We start from the raw sequence: 22420 nt of genomic DNA on the forward strand, positions 1-22420 counted from the left end.
ATAGTTATGTTTCTCTCCAGCAGTAGAGGAGGAGAGATTTCAGAATGCTGCTAGATGGATGGATGGATGGATGGACGGAAGTATATATGCTAATATGCGACTGTCACAGTATGTGTTTAAGTGATAAAAGGTTGCCAGCAGATTGTAGAGATAATACTGAGCAGAGTGCCCATGCAGGTGTAGACTATAACTAGTTACAAGAGTTATGTCAAAATTAAAAATGTTGGGTGTTTAGAATTTGATGGTGTCACTTGATACTGGAGAAAGAATCATACGAATATTACGGATAACAAGGTGTTACTAAGTATATTGCTCTCACTCTGATACTGTTGGGATCAGTATTGAACTCATCATACTTTTCTGCAGCAGCAAGTAGTATTAGTTTAATGGCTAGATTTCACCACCACTGTCGCCACTGTGAAAAGGTGGCAGTGCACTAAAATATAGAAGACCCACCTCCTAATATTTCCCAATTTTACATTTAGCATATATCTAATAAATGGTTTATTTCTTCATTTTCCTCAGAATACAGATTACATACCATAGATAATGACTTTCTTGTTTTTTTCCCCAATTGTTAGCTATAGCATCAGCAAGTACTACCTTCAATATTGGGCAGTAGTTGTATTTCAGCAAATATCCAACCAAATATTGTGTTTGTTATTTTATTAGATAGTGACTATAGCTCATCCTAACCATACAGTACCAGTTAACTGAGTCATATTTATGTGATATGCACCTCTGTGCTGCTTAAATAAACTATTGCTGTTGCTACCTAAACCTGATCATCAGAACTTTAAAATCTACTCCTTATTTTATAACCAGGTAAGAAGGCTAATGCAAATGATCCTTTTCATCCATGACTCAAGGTGCTTCTTCTAGTCAGTGAAGTAAGTATGACAAGTATATCTAGGAAATTCTCTTTGTGTTATACAAATTAGAACATTGAATACTGAATTGACTAACTAGTCACACAGCTGAGATCATCATTTATTTTATTTATGCTTTGTTGACCAGGTTAGTCTCAATAGATTAGTAGTCTTTTTTTAGGGAAGACCTGAGGTGGTATTTATACTACTAGGGGAAATTTGGTCAGGGCATGGGGAATATCCCTTACTCGATGCTTCCATAATTGTGGAAGAGCTTGCCATAATTCTATGTTCATGTCTCAGTCCTACCACAGTGGCAGCTGGAAGGATGGTGCACAGGATGGAAAAACTGAAGGAGAGAGTAGAGTTGAATGCCAGCTCACAGCAGGAGGGTGAAGATTTGTATAGAAGTGTATCAGGATAATTTGTTTGCAGAATCAGAACTGATGTCACAGGAAGATTGTGTGGTTACAGCCTTCTAGTCAGGAGGTTTGCAGGATGATATATTGCAAGAGATGTTGCTATACAGCAAACCAAAAAATGGAGGAGATGTATTGTGGGGAGAAATAATGCATACAATTCAGATTGAAGATGTGGATAAAATTACAAAAAGGGACATTGACCCAAAGAAGAACTATGCTGAGACAGTTGGGAGTAAACAAGAACAGAAAGAAAAAAAGAGATGATGTCCCAAAAAGCAAGTACAGGGTGAGAATACAAAATAAAAAGAATATTGAATTAAATAGGACCAACAAAACACTCCAGTGACCAGCTCTAAAAACCAATACTTATGTCCACTTGAAATATTGGATCCAGACTCGTAAGTAATGTAAAAACTGATGATATATTAGTATGTAGAAATAATTTAAGCCGTAAAAAACATACGCTTTTCGTCGGAATACTTCCAACTTCTTCAGAACGCCAAGAAAACAAGCAAAACAGTGCCTCATCTCCATCTGAACATTTTAAAAGTCACTAATTTCAATCAAATCACATGGTGGAGATCAATTAACTTTAAGTCCCAACCCTGAAAGAATGGGAATGAAATGTATATATTAAATTGATTAAACTTGAGAAAACATTGTAAAAAGCATCACTACATAATAATCTAACCCTGTTGACAACCTTGTATATACACATTTATAAATTATAAAAATATAAATATAAATATACATCCCTGCAAAATCAAGAGAAAAAAAATAAAAAAGTAAAAATATATGTAAAAAATGCCCTCACAGTCAATTTAAAATACTTTCATTATCAACATCATGTCCTATATAATATATACTCGATAATCTTTGACATGTAACCATTACATCCATCATTGATTACATTTGAGCAGATTTGTGAACTTGATATCAGACATGTCTTGTCAGAACGCCCAGTTTCACGGGCTTCTGGGTTCAACGTCAGTAAAGAAGAAAAGATTCTACTTGACATGTTAGCTGGGTCCTCGGTCATGGTAATGCCCCCGGATAAGGGAGGGGGACTAGTGATCATGGAAGAATAGGATTATAATAGTAGGATGTACGATATTCTATCTATGGATTGTTATCAGGAGGTGTCTAGGAATGAATTAAATATAGGAAATTCCCGAGTAGTCTCTTATTATAGAGGCATGTTTCTAAATGGCACCATAGACATGGATCTATTTAATTATATATCTCCCCCAGTATATAAAGTTCCAGTGATTTCTGGTTCTCCGAAGATTCATAAAAGTTTATCCAATCCTCCTATGCGACCATTAGTGAGTGCTAGGGGCAGTATTACTTATGCTGTAGCTAAAGTAGTAGATTCTATCCTAAAGAAATATGTAGCCACTGAAGCGCATATCAGCAAGGATTCCTGGTCCTTTTTGGCCAGGGTAAATCAAACCATTTTTACAGAGGACAGTCATTTTCTGACTGTCAATGTAAAGGATTTATATACATCTATTCCGCACTCAGTGGCCCTTGAGTGGATTCCAACTTTAATGTCCTTAAAACAAGCCCCCACCACAGAAATTCAACTGGTCAATGAATTATTGGACATTATTTTATCCAATAATTATGTCTCTTTTAACAATAGATTTTATTTACAATGGGTAGGTGTACCCATGGGTTCTCCCTGTGGGGCCAGTGTGGCCAACATGGTGATGGCCTTCTGGGAGAGAGAATTCATCTTGAATCACAAATTGGTCAGGAACTCAGTTCTACTGTATACTCAGTTTCTGGATGATATTTTTATCATCCTAAGAGGGGCAGAGGCAGTTGCTATATCCCTGGTCCAATATTTCAACAGTTTTACTGGGTTTCTAGAATTCACTCATAGTATTTCTAAGGACAGCATAACTTACTTAGATGTGAATTACGTAAAGACTTGACCCAAGGTTGTTTTACAGCTAAAATACATAGAAAAGAGACTTGTTCCAGTAGTTATGTCCATTATGATATTTCTCATCCATTTAAACAAAAAAGGTCCATTCTCAAGGGCCAACGTGTAAGAGCAGCCCGGATGATATCAAGGGATCCAGATTTTTTAGAAGAATGCCATTTCATGACTGACTTATTCATTAATAGAGGTTACCCGCAGGATTTAGTGGAGGACCTCGTGGCGGAGGTTCAATCTAAATGATTTTCAGGTTTCTATGTGCCTATTTTAAATAAAGGGGGTACTGAGCCGATTATACGACCGGAGAAGAAAGAAACTATACCATTTATATCCCACAGTTTTATTGTGACTTATACTATGGATGCAAGGGAGATTTTCAGTATAATCATAAAAAACTGGCCTTTGATTTTGCAGGATGATTCTACACAGAAAATATTGACAGATTTACCCAGAGTAGTCTACAGGAGGGGTTTGAATATAAAAAACATTTTGTAAAGAAAACCCAAGTCATTTAATAGTAGATCCGGATTGTACAAATGTTCTATGTGTCGATATTGTGGACATACAAAAATGGGGTCTAGGTTTGTAATTAATGATTTAGTTTTCCATTTAACAGGGAAATATAATTGTAATAGTACTCAAGTGGTGTACTTAGCCCAGTGTGCCTGCTGCCCAACCTTCTATGTGGGGAAAACTGATAGAAGGTTGCAGGAACGTATTTACGAACATCTATATGCCATAAGGAAAGGAAAGATGGAGAATGCTCTGGCAAAACATGTCAATGAAAATCCTGGTCACAGTTTTTTATTCAGTGTGATTGATCAAGTCAGCACTAATTTGAGGGGAGGTTATACACCATTACTCCTTGAGAGTAGAGAATTGTGGATGCCTGCCATGTGCCAGGTCTCAATGGCTTTTTGAGCCTGGCATGTTTATTGAAGTTAAAACGATTAAATAGGTGACTTGTGGGCTCACTGTATTTGGTATGGGTCAGATTTGACATTTCGAGATTCATTTTTTTCTTTGAGGCTTGTGCAAGATTAGTCTGAGTTTTTTTACATATGGATTGTTGTTAGTTTAACTGTATTTAGTGTTTTCGGAGTATATAGTATTCAGTTTCTAAAACCATGCTTGTTTGTTTACTTATAATATATTTAGTCCATGGTTAGAAAAGTATTATAGGCGGTACCTCTTATATAGTATTATATTCCAGGAATTTTATATTGTTTTTGAAAACATTGCATAACAGTAGGTTTCATGTTTTTTACTATGTTGGATGTTTATTTATTTTTTTATCATGTTATCATTTTGTTATTTTGTAGATATAGGTTTCATTAAAATGTGTGATGTGTCATATTGTTAGTAAAATTAGTAATTACATGTCAAAGATTATCGAGTATATATTATATAGGACATGATGTTGATAATGAAAGTGTTTTAAATCGACTGTGAGGGCATTTTTTACATATTTTTTTACTTTTTTATTTTTTTTCTCTTGATTTTGCAGGGATGTATATTTATATTTATATTTTTATAATTTATAAATGTGTATATACAAGGTTGTCAACAGGGTTAGTTTATTATGTAGTGATGCTTTTTACAATGATTTCTTGTTTAGTCGATTTAATATATACATTTCCTTCCCATTCTTTCAGGGTTGGGACTTTAAGTTAATAGAGCTCCACCATGTGATTTTGATTGTAATTAGTGACTTTTAAAATGTTAAGATGGAGGCAAGGCACTGTTTTGCTTGTTTTCTTGGCGTTCTGAAGAAGTTGGAAGTATTCCGACGAAAAGCGCATGTTTTTTATGGCTTAAATTATTTCTACATACTAATAAATCATCAGTTTTTACATTACTTACGAGTCTGGATCCAATATTTCAAGTGGACATAAGCATTGGTTTTTAGAGCTGGTCACTGGAGTGTTTTGTTGGTCCTACTTGGTCTTTTCAGTTTACTTAATTTGTTCAGAATATTGAATTAAACACATACAAGGTTTGAGACACTACAGTTTTACCTTTCGGCATCAAGGTACAAGAGGTAAGAGCTTTCATTCTGATAAAGAAAATGTTTGTGACATTATCTTTGAGACTGTTTAGGGAATGGAAAATTAACTGTGCTAAAAGCTTTTTTGGGGGTAAAGAAAAAAAGAGAATCCATATGCAAATCTGGACGGAAGAAGAAAGAGACACTTTAAATAGATATTAAAAAAATGTTTGTAAAGAAGTGATAGACATTTCAAAAGTTTATGACAATAAAGGTTTATGGCCTGGGGATGGGATTGTAATGATGTTCTAAAATGGAAATGGAAAATATTATGTGCATTCCAAGTGTTATAAATGTTAACGGTAATAGGGGTGCAATAAAATATTGAAGACAACCACAGACATGTTTCTTTTTTTTTTTGTGGGAAAGAAGGACATTTTATGAATAATTGTTTTAAAAATATTATATATGTGGGAAAACAGGACACAAAGCAAAACATATGAAGTAAAATGTTATAAACAAACTGGCATTTGTGGATGGACTGTAAAAAATAGGTCAGTGATAAACAAACAAAGGATGATATAAAACAACCTGCAAAAGAACTGGAAATTGAAACTGAAGATAATTTGGAAGAAGAAAAAGATAAAGATAAAGAAAAAAAAGATAGTAAGGAAATAAAGAAAAAGCCCACAATTGGTGATAAAGAAGATGTAAACTGTAAAATAGTAAAAGGAAGAAGAATTCCATTGGAAGAAAAGAGAAAGATAGAAAAAAAAGTTTAAGGAAATTAATTTAAAAGAAAAAATAAGGAAATGGGTAATGAAAACTGAAAAGGGTAAATGATTTCTCCTGAATTAAGGAAAAGTGAGATTACTAATTTAATAATTATTTCAGTAAATGTAAATAGCATTAAAATATAGTAAGAAGAATAAGGATTTTAGAATGGTTTAATAAATGTGACGTAGATATTGTATTAGAAGACATAAGCTGTCTAATAATGGATGAAAGATTGCAAACAGTAAACATATAGGATGGAAATATCATATGGACTTTGGGAAATGAGGGCTGTTCAGGAATAGCAATGTTATGCAGAAGAATAGTGAGGATATTAGATGTAACACGAGTAAGACTGGGAACATTATTTTTTGATGTGAGATGGCAAGAAAAAATATATAAAGTTATAGCTTTACATGCATGTGTTATTTGTAAAGAAAGAGAGAGATTATTTCAATAATTATTGGATTATGTAGCAATAAAGATGAATATTATAATAGCAGATTGTAAATGTGATTTAAAAGGCATAAAGAAAAAGAATGGAAAGGGTTTAAGAAAAATGGTTGGAGTTATGAAATGTGGTAAATTGGTTCTTTTGAATAGAAAGTTCTGGACATATATAAAATGTGTTCTTAAATCAGGAATAGATTATTTTATAATATCTAATGGAATAAGGATAGCAGAAGGAGAAGCAGTTGTAACAGGATTTACAGATCATTTATCAATATGAATGGAGATAAATAAAAATAAAGAACATATAAAGATAGGAAAAGGAATAAAAAGAATAAATGAGAAAAAATGGAATAAAAAGGAAAAAAAGAAATCTTACAATTATGGAGAAAACATGTTACTATCAAAACATATTATGTCAGTCGGTCAAAATGCTGGATTATATTTGAAAATATATAAGAGAAGTTTTTTTATTATTATTAAATGGCAAAGGGAAAGCAAAAGAATAGAAAAGGAAAGATATGTAGAGATGTATAAGAATGCTTTTGAAAAGCTAGAAAAGAATAAGAGTGAATACTATGATAAAGAGTTATATAAAAGAAATTATGAAAACATTAAGAATTTGTTATATAAACAAGTATATTTATTAGGTTCATAAGTTCATAGGTAGGTACTAGGCTATCTACCCAAAGGCATTTATAAGCCTAGCCGGAATTGTGTTGCTTTCACTGCCCCTTAGATTAGTTCCCTGTGCCACTGTCCAGCAAAGCCATTGACATGATCCCTGGGATAACCTTTCTATTTCCCATCCACTCATCAAGATTTCTCTTGAAGAGTGTCAGCGAGGAGCTCTGTCTAATGCAGATTGGAATCTTGTTCCAGAGCATGGGAAGTCTCTGGGACAGGAATTTATGTTGTGGTGAGGTTAGGATCCCTAGAGCATGTGGCTCGAGGGGATATGGTTTTCTTTAGGTGGATCATGTCCAACAATTCTGGGTTGGACATGGCCTTGTATGTCAGGCATAGATCACCTCTGAGTAGGCGGTATGCAACCAGGTACAGGTGGAGTTTCTTCAATCGAACTGCATAAGGCATCTGTTTGAGGCCAGTGATCCTCTTGGTGAGGTACTTCTGTGGTCTTTCCAGCTGTTGCAGGTGTCTTGTAAGGTACATCCCAAATGGGGCATTGTACTCTATGATGGGTCTGATGAGTGATGCGTAGAGGGGTACAATGACTTCTTTTGATCTGGATGCAAACCCTTTTGTGATTAGGTGGGCCACATAAAAGGATTTTCTAACCACTTTGGCAATGTGATTAGCAAAGGAGAGATTACTATCTACTTGGGTCCCCAGATCCCTTATTACATCTTCTGTGTTTAGGGGGCTACCACCTATGTGGTAGTTTGTGGATACTTTGTTTTTTTCCAAAGGGGATGACTACGAACTTTTTGGCATTTAGCTTGAGGCCATGGTTTTGACACCAGGAATCTGTCTTAGTGAGACCCTTTTGGAGGATGCCTGTGTAAGCCGGAGAGTCAATTATAGCCCCTAGTTTGCAATCATCTGCAAACATGGTCAGCCATAGACCTCCTGTGCTTGCCTGTACCTCTGAGAAGTATATGCCACACAGGAGGGGTTCTAGGACTGAGCCCTGGGGAACGCCACTTGTAACCGGTTTAGAATCAGACCTAGCTCCCACAACTCTTACCATGTGCATTCTGTCTGTGAGCCAGTTGGTGACCCATCTTGTGACATAGGGGTTTATGTTCAGGCTAGTGAGCTTGTCTATAATACCAGAACTGGGAATGGTCTCGAAGGCCTTTGTGAGGTCTAGGTAGGCTGTGTGGACCACCTTTCCCTCATCTATAGACTTGGTAACTGTCTCAAAGAAGTCCACCAGGTCTAGAAGGCATGATCTGCCCTTAACAAAGCCGAACTAGGTAGGGTCCAGTGTTTGGAGGTTCCCAATTTCTGAAATCCATGATGATGTGCTCCATAGCCTTGCAGACCAAGTTAGTCAGGCTTATAGGGTGATAGTTTCTGGGGTCTGTTGGGGCTCCACCTTTGTGGAGTGGAATAACCATTGCTGTGTGCCACCTTATGGGCATGTAGCCTGTGGAGAGGCTGAGTTTAAACAGTATATTTAGGTGAGGGGTTAGTTCATCTTTGAGCTCATGTAGGATGCAGCCTGGGAAGCTGTCCAGTCCCACTGATGCTGTGTTTTTGACTTTGGAGAGGGCTGTTTTATCCTGAGTGTCTGTGATTTCAGGGGCACTACATTCTTCTGGTATGGTTATGGGCCCTTTTGGGGGTGAGAGGGGGGTGAAGTTTGCACTGAACCTGTCTGCCAGGATGTTGGCAATATCGGTTCATTCAGTGTATTTTGTGCCATTCTGCACTAACTTCGAGCAGATCTGAGAATTGCCACTTAGATTCTTGACATAGCTAAAGAATGCCTTGTTGTTATCTTTGGAGTCCATGGCAATTTTTCTTTCGAAGCTAGCCTTGGATGATTTTATAAGGGATCATAGTTTCTTGGTGATACTAATCAGGGATGTCTTACCTTCTTGGGATTTTACTCTTTTCTGTACTAGTTTCCTCCTTCTATTGTATAGCTTGTTTATGGTAGGGGTCCACTAGATTGGTTTCCTTTTCTTGGAGGAGTGAGTCTTGGTTTTGCTTGGGATAGCATGATCCATGCATTCTTGTAGGTGCCCGCAGAGTGCATTAGTAAAGGATTTTGCAGCTTAGGCAGCGTTATCCTTTAGCATGGGGGCTTTGAAACTTTCCACCTTGGTCTTAAGTAATATGAAGTCTGCTTTTGAAAAGTTTTTCACAGTGGTTTCTTTGACTGGGGGTGGAGGCAGAATGTGGATATCCAAAGTGATTAGTTTATGGTCAGATCTAACCAGCGAGGGGTCGATCTCCAGTGTGGAACACCGGTCACCCATGTTGGTGATGACCAGGTCCAATATGTTGTCACCTCTGGTGGGGGTGTTGACCAGTTGATCCAGGGCATTTGAGTTTATAAATTCTAGGAAATGTTGGGCAAGGGAGTTAGTACTTGAGTAGTTCTCCCAGTTAATGTTTGGGTAATTGAAATCACCCAATATCAGGGTGTTTGGTATGACCTTTATGTTTCCCAGTGTTTCCAGAAATGCAGACTGGGGGTCCTGGGACATGGTGGGTGATCTGTAGCAAGCTACAATTTGAATTGCAGTTTTGCCCATTGTTAGTTGCACGTGGATGATCTCTGAGACATCATGCTGTGCCACTAACCTGGAGATGTGGGTATCCTTGATTAATATGGATACGCCCCTGCCTTTTGTATTTTGGTCCGGGTTTTGTGGCCGAAATGCATGGTATGAGTTGTAGCCTGGTAGTGTTGGGGTACTCTCTGGACCCTTAAACCAGGTTTCTGTTACTGCACATATATCGATTTTCTCCACACTGAGGAGTGTCTCGAGTGCATGCATTTTGGGGTTTATACTTCTGGCATTGAGCAACATTACCCTCAGTTTTTTGTTACTTGTGCTATTTACCATGGTGGGTTTGTCTTTTGAGCCTTGCCTAAAAAACGCACTATGGGGGTGGCAAGAGCCTTGGCCAGTATTCTAAAGCATAAGCCTGACAGGTGCAAGCCATCTCTAATGAAGACAATAAGAAAGAAATGACCGCATATATGGGTAAGAATGGGAAAGAAGATAGTAGTGCAATGAGAGGGATAAAAATAAAGAAGGAGAAATAGCAAAATATCAAAAATAGATAATGGAACCCATGGATAATTTTGTGGAAGAAGTGTTTAAAGAAAAACTAAAGATTTTAATAAAACATGGAAAGTAAAATGTTTTTCAGATCAAGTAAATAAGAAAATCAAGAAAGAGATTACAGTACATAAATTAGATGAAGTCCTTAAACAATTTAATATAGATTCAGTAGCAAGTCCAGATGAAATGGAATATGAAAATGCAGAAAGACTACTTATTATACATTTTAAATGAATGGTTAAGTGAAGATTTTTGTTACAATTAATTGTGTAGTGGAATATTTAAATTTATCTGGAAAAAGATGAAAAAGAAGATGTAAAGAACTGGTAATCAATAATACAGGTTATAAAATCTTTATGAAAATAATTCAAAAAGGAGTGGAAAATAAAATGGAAAATATAATGGAAGAAAATGTATATGGTATGAAAGGAAAGGAATGTCAAGAATTTTTAATGATAGTAAGAGAAATTGTGGATGATATCTTAAATAGAAGAAATTATGTAAAACATATGGCAGGTGATATTAATAAAGCATTTGATTCAATAGAAAATAAGACATTATGGGAATAAATAGAGGCATACAATTTTATTGGCAAAGTTAAGAACGTTTGTATGACAGTATATAATAATAATAAGATAAGAATTTTCATTAATGGTTGGTTAATTAAGGAAATATGGGATAAGACAAAATTGTCCCATGAATGACATAGTATTTGCTTCAGTTCTAAATATGGTAGTAAGAAAGGCAAATAGTAAAATGAAGAATGCAAAGTATGTAACACAAACAGGTGTACATATTTCAGTTTTAATAACATATGCAGATGATATTATTAGGATTGCTAAAAATAATTTATGGATAAAATAATCTATTATTTGTGTGGTAGATTCTTTAATAAAAATAGGTACAACATTAAATACAGATAAAAGTAAAGGTCTGGAGGATAAGATAAAAAATAGGAGGAATGCAGTTTACAATGAAAGAAATTTCAGTAATGGGAATAAATTTCAGTAAGAAAACAGGAAGTGACCTATTATATGAAACTTTGTTAAAGGAATTGAAAGAAATTTGTTGTCTCTGGAGAACATCTAGTTTGATAAATTCAGTATTAATGAGAAATAGCATATTTATCAAGTGAGTATATGATTCCAAGAATGCATGACAATCAAGTGTTAGAAATCATGTTTACATTAATATGGGGATCTAGATTAAATCTAGCTAAGAGAGGTGTATTATATATGAAAAAATATGAAGGATTGGGATTATAAAATCCAGAAGCATTTGTAGTCTCATTAAATGTGTATAAAGTGTTGAGATGCATAAATAAAAAAATGAAAAAGTAGTAGTAAGACTATTTAAGTATAAACATAAACATTTTTGTGAAACAGTAGCAAGAAACAAGACACAAAAAGAATGTCTTCTTCTTTCAGCTGCTACCATAAGGGGTTGCCACAGCAGATCAACTGTTTCCATTTCTTTCTGTCCTCTGCATCTTGCTCTGTCACACCAACCACCTGCATGTCCTCTCTCACCACATCCATAAATCTTATCGTAGGCCTTCTTCTTTTCCTGTTACCTGGTAGCTTCATCCTTAGCAACTTTTTCCCAATATACTCAGCATCCCTCCTCAGTACATGTCCAAACCAACGTAATCTTGCCTTTCTGGCTTTGTCTCCAAACCTTCCAACCTGGGATGACCCTCTAATATACTAATCCTGTCCATCCTCATCACACCCAGTGCAAATCTTAACATCTTCAACTCTGCCACGTCAAGCTCTGACTCCTGCCTTTTTGTCAATGCCACTGTCTCCAACCCATATAACATAGCTGGTCTCACTACCCTCTTATAGACCTTCCCTTTCACTCTTACTGATACTCATCTGTCACAAATCACTCTTGACACTCTTTTCCACCCACTCCATTCTGCCTGTACTCTCTTCTTCACCTCTCTTTCACACTCACCATTACTTTGAACTGTTGATCCCAAGTATTTAAACTCATTCACCTTCGCCACCTCTACTCCCTGCATCCTCACAATTCCTCTATCCTTCCTCTCATTCACACACATATAGTCTGACTTAGTCCTGCTGACCTTCATTCCTCTTCTCTCTAGAGCATATCTCCACCTCTCCAGGGTCTCCTCCATCTGTTCACTACTCTCACTACAGATCACAATGTCATCTGAAAACATCATATTCCATGAGAACTCCTGTCTGATCTTGTCTGTCAACCTGTCCATCACCGTTGCAAATAAGAAAGAGTTCAGAGCTGATCCTTGATGTAATCCCACCTCCACCTTAAACGCATCCATCACTCCCACCGCAGACCTCACTGCTGTCACACTACCCTTGTACATATCCTGTACCCACTCTTACATACTTCTCAGACACTCCTGACTTCCTCATACAATACCATAACTCCTCTCTAGGCACCCTGTCATATGCTTTCTCTAAATCCACAAAGACACAATGCAGCTCCTTCTGACCTTCTCTGTACTTCTTCATCAACACTCTCAGAGCAAACATTGCATCTGTAGTGCTCTTTCCTGGCATGAAACCATACTGCTGATCACTAATCATCACCTCCCTTCTTAACCTAGCTTCCACTACTCTTTCCCATAACTTCATGCTGTAACTGATCAATTTAATCCCTCTGTAGTTACTACAGCTCTGCACATCACTATTATTCTTAAAAATCGGTACCAAAACACTTTTTCTCCATTCCTCAGACATTCTCTCACTTTCCAAGATTTCATTAAACAATCTAGTTAAAAACTCTACTGCCATTTCACCTAAACACTTCCATGCTTCCACAGGTATGTCATCTGGACCAACAGCCTTTCCATTCTTCATCCTCTTCATAGCTATCCTTACTTCCTCCTTGCTAATCCATTATGATTAACTATCCCCACATCACCCAACCTTCTCTCCCTCTCATTCTCTTCATTCATCAACCTCTCAAAGTAGTCTTTCCATCTACTCAACACACTCTCCTCGCTTGTAAGTATGTTTCCCTCATTATCCTTTATCACCCTTACCTGCTGCACATATTTACTAGCTCAGTGCCTCTGTCTAGCCAATTGGTACAGGTCCTTTTCTCCCTCCTTAGTGTCCAACCTTTTATGCAGTTCTTCATATGCCTTATCCTTAGCCTTCGCCACCTCTCTCTTTGCCATGCACCTCATCTCCTTATAATCTTTGTCTACTTTCTTCATCTCTCTGACAATCCCACTTCTTCTTCACAACCTCTTTCTCTCTATACTCTCCTGTACTTCTTCATTCCACCACCAGATCTCCTTGTCCTCCTTCCTCTTTCTAGATGTCACACCAAGCACCTTTCTAGCCATCTCTCTTACTAGCTCTGCTGTAAGTTACCCAGCTATTTGGTAACTCTTCACTGCCACCCAGTGCCTGTCTTAACTCTTCCCTGAACTCCACCTCACAAAAGACACAAAAAAGAATGTATTAATGAAAAAATAGAAAATTATCAAGAAAAAATAAAAATGCGAAAGATAAAGATTGAGCAGACAGAAGATTAATAAACATAGTATAAGAATATAATGGCACAATGTTATTGTGTTAACCCATGGAAACATTCACGAGAAGAAAAGATTATAGCTATAAAAGAAAGAAACAAGTGGTTCAGTGACAATGGATAATGTCAGGATTTTTTATGGAGATTGGGAATAAAGAAGCTACCAGTAAAAGCAAATATGCATTATAAAAAAAAAAGTGATGTGTTTGTACTATGCTGAATAAGAAACTGCAGAACATGTTTTTTTTATAAAATGTAAAAGAGAAAAGAAATTATGGGAAAAATTATGTGAAGATTTTTTTCAGAATTAAAAACATAGCAGTGACATAAACATGGATATGATTGAATATGGATATTATAAGAATAGAAATAATATAAGATAAGAATAGACAAAAAGTTGTTTTATGTAATATGGGTAATTTGGAATGAAAGATTAAATGAAATTATGTTCAGTGAAAAATTGATATTATCAATGATATTAAAGAAAATCAGTTGATGGTTATGGAAGAAAGAGTGGGGGCCCAGTTCAAAGAAAAATGTATTAAAAATAGAATGTATAAAGAAGAACTTAAATAAATGTTTCAGTACAGTTTTGTAAATTTTGTAAATTTGTGAACATGTATAGAACTGTGCAAAAATATGCATAAGTCATGTAAATAACATACCTCTACTCTTTGTAATATGTGCAGTGTGATCTTTTACATCTACCTGACCTTCCACCAACTGAAGTAGATGAAGCCTCAGTTTAACATTTGATCTAATAGATGGCACATTCAGGAATGCAGCACTGCAATGTCAGCAATCCATCTACCTGGTGTAGAAAGAAAACCCACAGTCTTCTGTACCAAAGCTGAGCATGTTACCTGTTATGCCACTGACATTGATGTGACATGTTATACAAAGGATGTCTGTATATAGTTATTTAGTAACTGATTTTTTTTAAGTCTTCATAAATTACTAAGTCACTCAAATTTCAAATGCTTATAAAACTGAAAGTTTGTATAGCTATTAGTGCTCTGTGTATATGAAGTGAGTTGTATATCAGATAAATTCATTGTTTGACTATGTCAGTATTTGTTAAATAATATGGCAAGCTGTCTGGCCCGCTAAGCTCCTGGGTTCTGTTATTAGCTGCTGTGTGGGTGGAGTTTATCTTCCCATTATTTACATATGGGTTGTCTCTGACTACAATGGCTTCTTCCCAAAAACAGGATTATTAACTTCTTTAAAAAAGTAGTTTTGTATTGCAGATTTTTCTCTTTAGGTCTCCATTGTAAAACAGCCTTCAACAGGGGTGAATTAAGCAGTTTTAAAAAAATTTAAACAAAAGAAAAATATGTCTTCTGATTTTCATTCCTGGCCCCTTTATACCACAGAAAAGACCAAATCGTCCCATAGTTCATATTATGGGATTACTAAATCCAGTAGTATTTGTAGCCTCATTAAAATTGCATAAAGTATTGATATGGATAAATAAAGAGGTCATTTTATGCATGAAAAGAAAACAGGTTAGTTTACTCACTCAGTTAACAAACAAGTAAATGATTAATAACAAAGTTAGCCATCTAGAACCAAGGTTTATACCACAGAGTGGCTAGCTAAATTATCACTGCTCAGATTAGTGACTTCCTCAAGCTTTGGAATATTTTAAAATTATGTTTATCAATTTGATATATTATTCAGATTCCTGTGTATGGATTCAGACCTTGCACTCCTGTACTGAAAGCGTTGGATCTTAACCATAATTATTTGTTGATAGATTTCATCTGAGTTGCATAAAATTGCTTATCTTATTTCCAAACTGGACCACATTATTTAGCTTGCAGATGCAAAGATGAATGCTCCTGGCCCCTGAAAAGCAGTACAAAAATGAAAGTTATATACATACTATAATACTAGATCCATGTTGTTTTCTTCTGTCCTACTCAACTGATGTGTGTATCAGAACTGTACACATTGGCAGCTTTAGACTTTTGGATCCAAGACTCAAGCTCCTCACCTACCCATAATTCTACATTCCCCTCCATCAACTGAATACCTAAGAATGAGTTTGTCTGCCTAACACAGAAATATAACTTGGTAATAAATCACATGTATGGGCAAGTGAATGTAGTTAGTGGCTGTATTAAAGGCAAAGCTCCAGGAAGGTCCAGTGCAGTTAGTTGAAAGCTATTAAAAAATGATTTTTTTGCAGGGGGATTGAGGGAGGGAAAGCAGAGGAGGAGGGCAGAAGACAGCACTGATCTATTGTTATGGTTAGTACACAACTTTCATATCCAATGCTGTCTTTTTCATTTGTTCTGAACTAATGAGACAGAGTCCTCTTCTTTCTAATACCTGGGAGATCTCATGGATGGATAGTTCAGAAGATGGTGGAACCAAATGAGGCCCTAGACCTGGACTGTGAATTCAGTTTATAATGGGATATAAAGATATGAACAATAGACCATCTATCCACAGATGTCACAAGGCTGTGGAGATGGTAATTGGCCTGGAAGAATGAATTTTAGGGTTGCAAGGCAGGGATAACCATCTGTCTTTATACACAAAGGAAATACAGTTAAATAACCACCTGGAAATACTTATCTTGGAAACACCTCTTCTCAACTTGGCCAAAGACAAGGAAGCAAAATTCTGGCCTGTTTTTCTAAAGGTTTTGGCACAAGGTAGATAATATCTCAATTGGTGATGAATGTCCATCAGATATAAAGTGTACTCCCTTGTCTGAGAAATTCAGAAAGGGGACTGACAAGTTAAAAGAATGATTCAGAGTAAATTCTGAGACTACCTTGGGAAGAAATGTAGGGTTGTTTCAAAGTGAAACCCTATCCTTGTGAAATATTTAATAAGATGGCTTACAATAAAGGGCCTGAAGTTGTGAAATTTTTCAAGCAGATGGTACAGCTAACAGAAAAAGCTTCTTCCAAGAAAGATACTTCAATTTCGCAGACACAACAGGTTCAGAAGGGGTTTAAGTCAAAGCCTAGAGTAACAAGGTAACATCACAAATTGGATCAGTATCTCTTAAAGGAGAATGAAGAAAAAAATGTGCCCTTTAAAATAGTTTTAGATAACTTCAAGGAAGCAAAAAGGATCTGTTTCTTTCCCACTTGAAAATTAGAAATGGCAGCCATTTGAACCTTGATAGTAGAATAACTAATGCCTTCTTGAAAAAGACCAGCTAGAAAATTTGAAATAGAAGTAATTGGGGCTGAAAAGAGATCCATTCCCTGTTCATAGGTTCATAGGTCCATAGGCTGGTACTAGCCTATCAGCCCTAAGGCCTATACAAGCCTAGCCATAACAATCCCCTGGATATTTCTTCCCACAATATTTACATCCTTGGAACCCTGTCTAGCAGGGTGACTGATGTGATCCTTGGGGTGAATTTCCTAGCTCCCATCCAATTGTCAAGGTTCCTTTTGAAGTTGGCCAAAGAGGTGTTCTGCTTGACATGTATGGGCAGTCTGTTCCAGACTATGGGGAGTCACTGGGTCAAGAACCTATCCCTCCAGCATGTTTTTTTCATTGTGATGACAAGGTTTAGATCCCTGGAGCATGTGGCTCTGAAAGATTGGGATTTCTTTAAGTGGAGCATATCTAATATCTCAGGGTTTGACATAGCCTTGTATGTTAAGCAGATATAGCCTCTGATTAGATGATATGCCACAGAGTATAGCTGGAGTTTTTTTAGATTGTCAGCATAGGGCATCTGCTTTAGGCCTGTGATTCTCTTAGTAAGGTATTTCTGCAGCCTTTCCAGCTGTTGCAGATGTCTTGTGAGGTACATACCAAATGGGGCATTGTACTCTATAATGGGTCTAATGAAGGATGAGTACAGTAGGAGAATGACCTCCTTTTTTTCTGGATGAAAAGCTCTTAGTGATGAGGTGTGCCGCATAGAAGGATTTCCTGACTGTTGTGGCGATGTGGTTATCGAAGGTGAGACCACTGTCCACCTGTGTCCCTAAGTCTCTCATCACATTTTCAGTGTTTAGTGTACTTCCACTTATGTAGTAATTTATGGGTACATGTTTTCTCCCAAAGGGGATTACTATACATTTCTTGGCATTAAGCTTGAGCCCATGGCTCTGGCACCAAGCATCTGTTTCTGTAAGGCCCTTTTGTAGAATATCCATATCATTTGGGGATTCAATAATGGCTCCCAGTTTGCAGTCATCTGCAAACTTTGTTAGCCAGAGTCCCTCAGTGTTGGCCTGTACTTCAGAGAAGTAGATGCCAAACAAGAGGGGTCCCAGGACTGAACCCTGAGGTACTCCACTTGTCACTTGTCTGGAGCTGGATTTGGAGTCAGCTATTTTTACAGTCTGGGTTCTGTCAGTAAGCCAGGTGGCAACCCATCGACTGATGTAGGGATTTATGCCCATCTTAGTAAGTTTATGATTCCAGAGGGGTGATGGTGTTGAAGGCCTTGGCGAGGTCCAGATAGGCTGTGTGGACCTCCTTACACTCGTGCACAGCTCTGGAGACTAATTCAAAGAAGTCAGTCAGGTTCAGGAGACAAGATCGGCCCATAGAGAAAAATCTTTTCTATTTACTTCTGTAAACCTCTCTAGTGGAAGCTTTCTGAGAGAATTTTAGGATATGAAGTGCAGGAAAAGAAAACCTGGACTGACTGGCAATCATCAAAACTGGAGAACCCATTTAATTAATTTCAGAGCTCCTATGTTTTGGTGAGGCTTGCCAGACGTGTGAGAGATGAGGTCTGGAATAGGTTCCAGCAGCCAAGGAGCATATACCAAGTAAGGTCAGCGGTAGGGAAACCATACCTGTTGGGGTCAAAAGGAGCCAGTGAGGATCACTTTTGCCTTGTACCCCATGGCTTTCTGAAGAGATTTTGGTATGAGGGGAGTGGGCAAATAAGCATTTAGGAAACCCAGGTGTCATATGCCTGGTGACTCTCCCTCCTTGAGGATCAGGTTGAAGTAATTGTTACAGTAGGAGTTGAAAGGGGTGACAAACATATTATGGCTGGACAAGTAGCTAAAAGTCTGTGCAGCCACAGCTTGATTGAGGGACCACTCATGAGGCAGGAGAATGGATCTCCTAAGCTTATCCACTAAAACACTGATTTTCCTCAGGATGTGCTTTACCACCAGAAAGTGTTGGAAAGACATAGCTCATTGCCAAATGCTCATGGCCTTTTGACGTTCTGGATAAGAGTGTGTTCCCCCTGTTTGTTGATGTACCAGGCTACCAACATTTTGTCAGTATGAATCAGAATCATAACCCTGGGGATGCAGTCCTGGAAGGTCTGCAATGCCAGGAGGATACACCTCATCTGTAAGGTTCATAGTTTCATACTAGACTATCTGCCCTAGGGCATTTATAAGCCTAGCCAGAGTGTGTTTGGCTTTCACCACCCATTTTAAATTAATTTTGCTATGCCCTTTTTTGAGGTTAGTATACTGTGCCTCTGTCTAACAGTGACACAGAATTGATACCCGGGGTAAACCTACGATCTCCCATCCACTCATCAAGATTCCACTTGAAGAGAGTCAATGAGGGACTCTGCCTAACCTGGACTGGGATTTTATTCCAGAGTGAAGGGAGCCTCTGGGTTATGAATCTGTCCCTCCAGAATGTCCTATTTATTTCAGTGCTGAGGTTCATATCTCTCGAGTGCATAGCTCGATGAGATTTGGATTTTCTGAGGTGCAGCATGTCCATTAATTCCGGGTTGGACATGGCTTTATACATCAGGCGCAGATTGCCTCTGAGGAGGCGGTATGCCACTGAGTAGAGCTGGGGTTTCTTTAACCGGGCAGCATGTGGCATCTGTTTGAGCCCTTTGATCCTCTTGGTGAGGTACTTTTGGGGTCTTTCCAGTTGCTGCAGGTGTCTGGTAAGGTACATCCCACAAGGGGCATTGTACTCAATTATGGGCCTGATGAGGGATGAGTAAAGAGGCACGATGACCTCCCCTGATCTAGATGTGAATCCCTTCATGATTAGTTGGGCTATATAAAATGTTTTTCTAACCACTTTGGCCACGTGGTTGTCAAATGAGAGATTGCTATCAACTTGGGTCCCCAGGTCCCTAATGACTTCTTCTGTACTTAATGGATTACCACCTATGTGGTAATTTGTGGGCACTTTGTTTTTGCCTAAGGGGATGACTATACACTTTTTGGCGTTTAGCTTGAGGTCATGGCTCTGGCACCAGTTGTCTGTTTCTATGAGGCCCTTTTGGAGGATGCTTGTGTCGGCTGGAGAGTCGATTATGGTGCCCAGTTTGCAGTCATCTGTGAACTTGGTCAGCCACAGTCCTTCCATGTTGGCCTGTACCGCCAAGAAATATATACCGAACAAGAGAGGTCCCAGGACCGAGCCTTGTGGGACGCCACTTGTAACTGGTTTGTAGTCTGACATGGCTCCAGCAATTCTAACCATGTGGGTTCTGTCCTTGAGCCAGTTTTAAACCCCATCTAGTGACATAGTGGTTTATATTTAAGCTGGTGAGCTTATCTATAATGCCCGAGTGGGGTATTGTATCAAAGGCTTTTGCGAGGTCCAGGTAGGCTGTGTGGACCACCTTCCCCTCGTCAATGGCCTTGGTGACTGTTTCAAAGAAATCAACCAGGTTTAAGAGGCAGGATCTGCCCTTAACAAAGCCAAACTGGGTAGGATCCAGTGTCTGTAGGTCCCCAATATCTTTATTTATGAGGTCCATGATGATCCTTTCCATAGCTTTGCAGACCAAGCTAGTCAGGCTTATGGGGAAATATGTAGACTGGTGTCTGAGGAGGTCCACATGCATTGGACTATCTTTCCTTTGAAATGCTCTCCCACCCCAACTAGGAAGAGTCCATCATCACTGTGGCTAGAAGGGAGTGGTACAGTAAAGGAACAACCCTGTGAAACTAGACAAGGATCCAGCCACCACAGAACATGTCTGCATATTCTGGTGAGACAGATGGAAAAATGTATGGGTTGGTATAACATCGACCACTTAACTGCATGAGTCCACTATAACACCCTCATGTAGAATATGACATAAAGGACAAAAGTGATAGAGGCTGCCATCAACCCTAAGAGATGCAGGATGCACATGGCTTTGGGTTCTGGTGGGAGAGACCTACTGATGCTTCTCGCTGGAGGGTCAAGATTCTCAACCCCAGAAGTCCTGCTGTTTGAAAAGTTGGCTCTACTTAAGTTGCAAAGAGCTCTATTGTCTCAACAGAACATTTTTGGGGGACTTTTACATGCTGATTATGATTCCCAGTTGGTTGCAAAGCTGGAGCAAGGTATCCCTAGCTTGAACTAGTAGACTCCTGGTGGAATTAGTTATGAGGTAGTCATTCAAATATGGCAACTCCTGGAAGCCCTGCAGACTGAGATGAGCTGTAATCACTGACATGCACCTGGTGAACACCCAGGGGGCTCTGGTGAGACCAAAGGGCAGGGAACTGAACTAGAAATGACTGCTTCCAAGCTGAAAGCAGAGGAACCTACTGGACCACCTGGATATTTTTATGTGGTAGTGCATGTCCTGAATGCCTTCTGAGCACATCCAGCCATCCTTCCTCAGAAGAGGTAAGACTGACTGAATCATGATCATCCAGATTTTTGTCTGTTTCACCAATTGGTTCAGGTGGCTGAGGTCCTGAATGGTCATAGGTTTCCATTTTTCTTTGGCTCAAAAAGAATCTTGAAAAGATCCCTACTTAGTCGTACAGGATGGCTCCCTTGTCTAGCAGCTTTTTGGTTTCTTGAACTGCTACCTTCCTTTATGGGGGTGGAATGTCAGGAAATCTTTTTGTGGTTTAAGTAGAAAAAGAAAGTAAATTATATAGCCTCTGATTATGATTCTCTGCACTCACAAATCCTGGGTGGTGGCTGCCCCAGCTTAGGTGTGGACAGATAATTGCCCCTGACTGCCTCTAGAATGCAACAGTCAAGCAACCTTTCAGGAGTGCTAGAAGTGTTTTTCAGAAAAGGGGCCCCAAAACCTTTGGTTCTATGGACTACCTCTTCTGTGAGGGTGACATTCATTGTGATTATTCCTCCCTCTGCCACTAGGGGGCCTGTTACTAAAAGGGTCAGTTGAAGACCCTCTAATTTATGGAAACAGAGCTTATTACCTCCCTTCTGATTCCTAGAAAAGGTCCTTGGGGGTTAGAAAAGTAGATCCCATCAGCAGACATGGTCTTACCACCCTGCTCACATTGATACAGTGTTTCCTTCACTTTGGTCAGAAGCAAGTGGACTCATTATGAGGGGCATTGATAACAGATGTTTTAAAATGCTCTGCAATATCACAGAGATGCATTCAGGAATGCAGGTGTACAGGATGCTAGTGCCTGCTCATCCCGACATATCAGCCACATTGGATAATAGGCACACAGACATGTTAGAGAGGGACTGTAGAGTAGCCAACTGCATTTTTATGGTTTTAGGGGCCCCCGCAGGGTAAGGACCCTGATAGAGAGACTTGGAGAATTTCTTGGCCAAGTCCCTCTGAAAATGTGTTACATGGGCTAAGCAATTCAGTGCCCTCAATGTGAAGGTTGCTAAGGCATAGACCCACTTTCCAGATCTGTCCAATGCTCTGGACTCCTTATTATGGGATGGACAGCAGAACTCTCCTCTGAAAGCTCTTTTTTGTGACCACTGCTACCACAATGGAATCGACTGTGGCACCCTTGCTC

The sequence above is a fragment of the Protopterus annectens genome, chromosome 13.part0 (assembly GCF_019279795.1).
Source record: "Protopterus annectens isolate FY-2018-M chromosome 13.part0, PAN1.0, whole genome shotgun sequence".
In the NCBI taxonomy this organism is placed as follows: Eukaryota; Metazoa; Chordata; order Ceratodontiformes; family Protopteridae; genus Protopterus; species Protopterus annectens.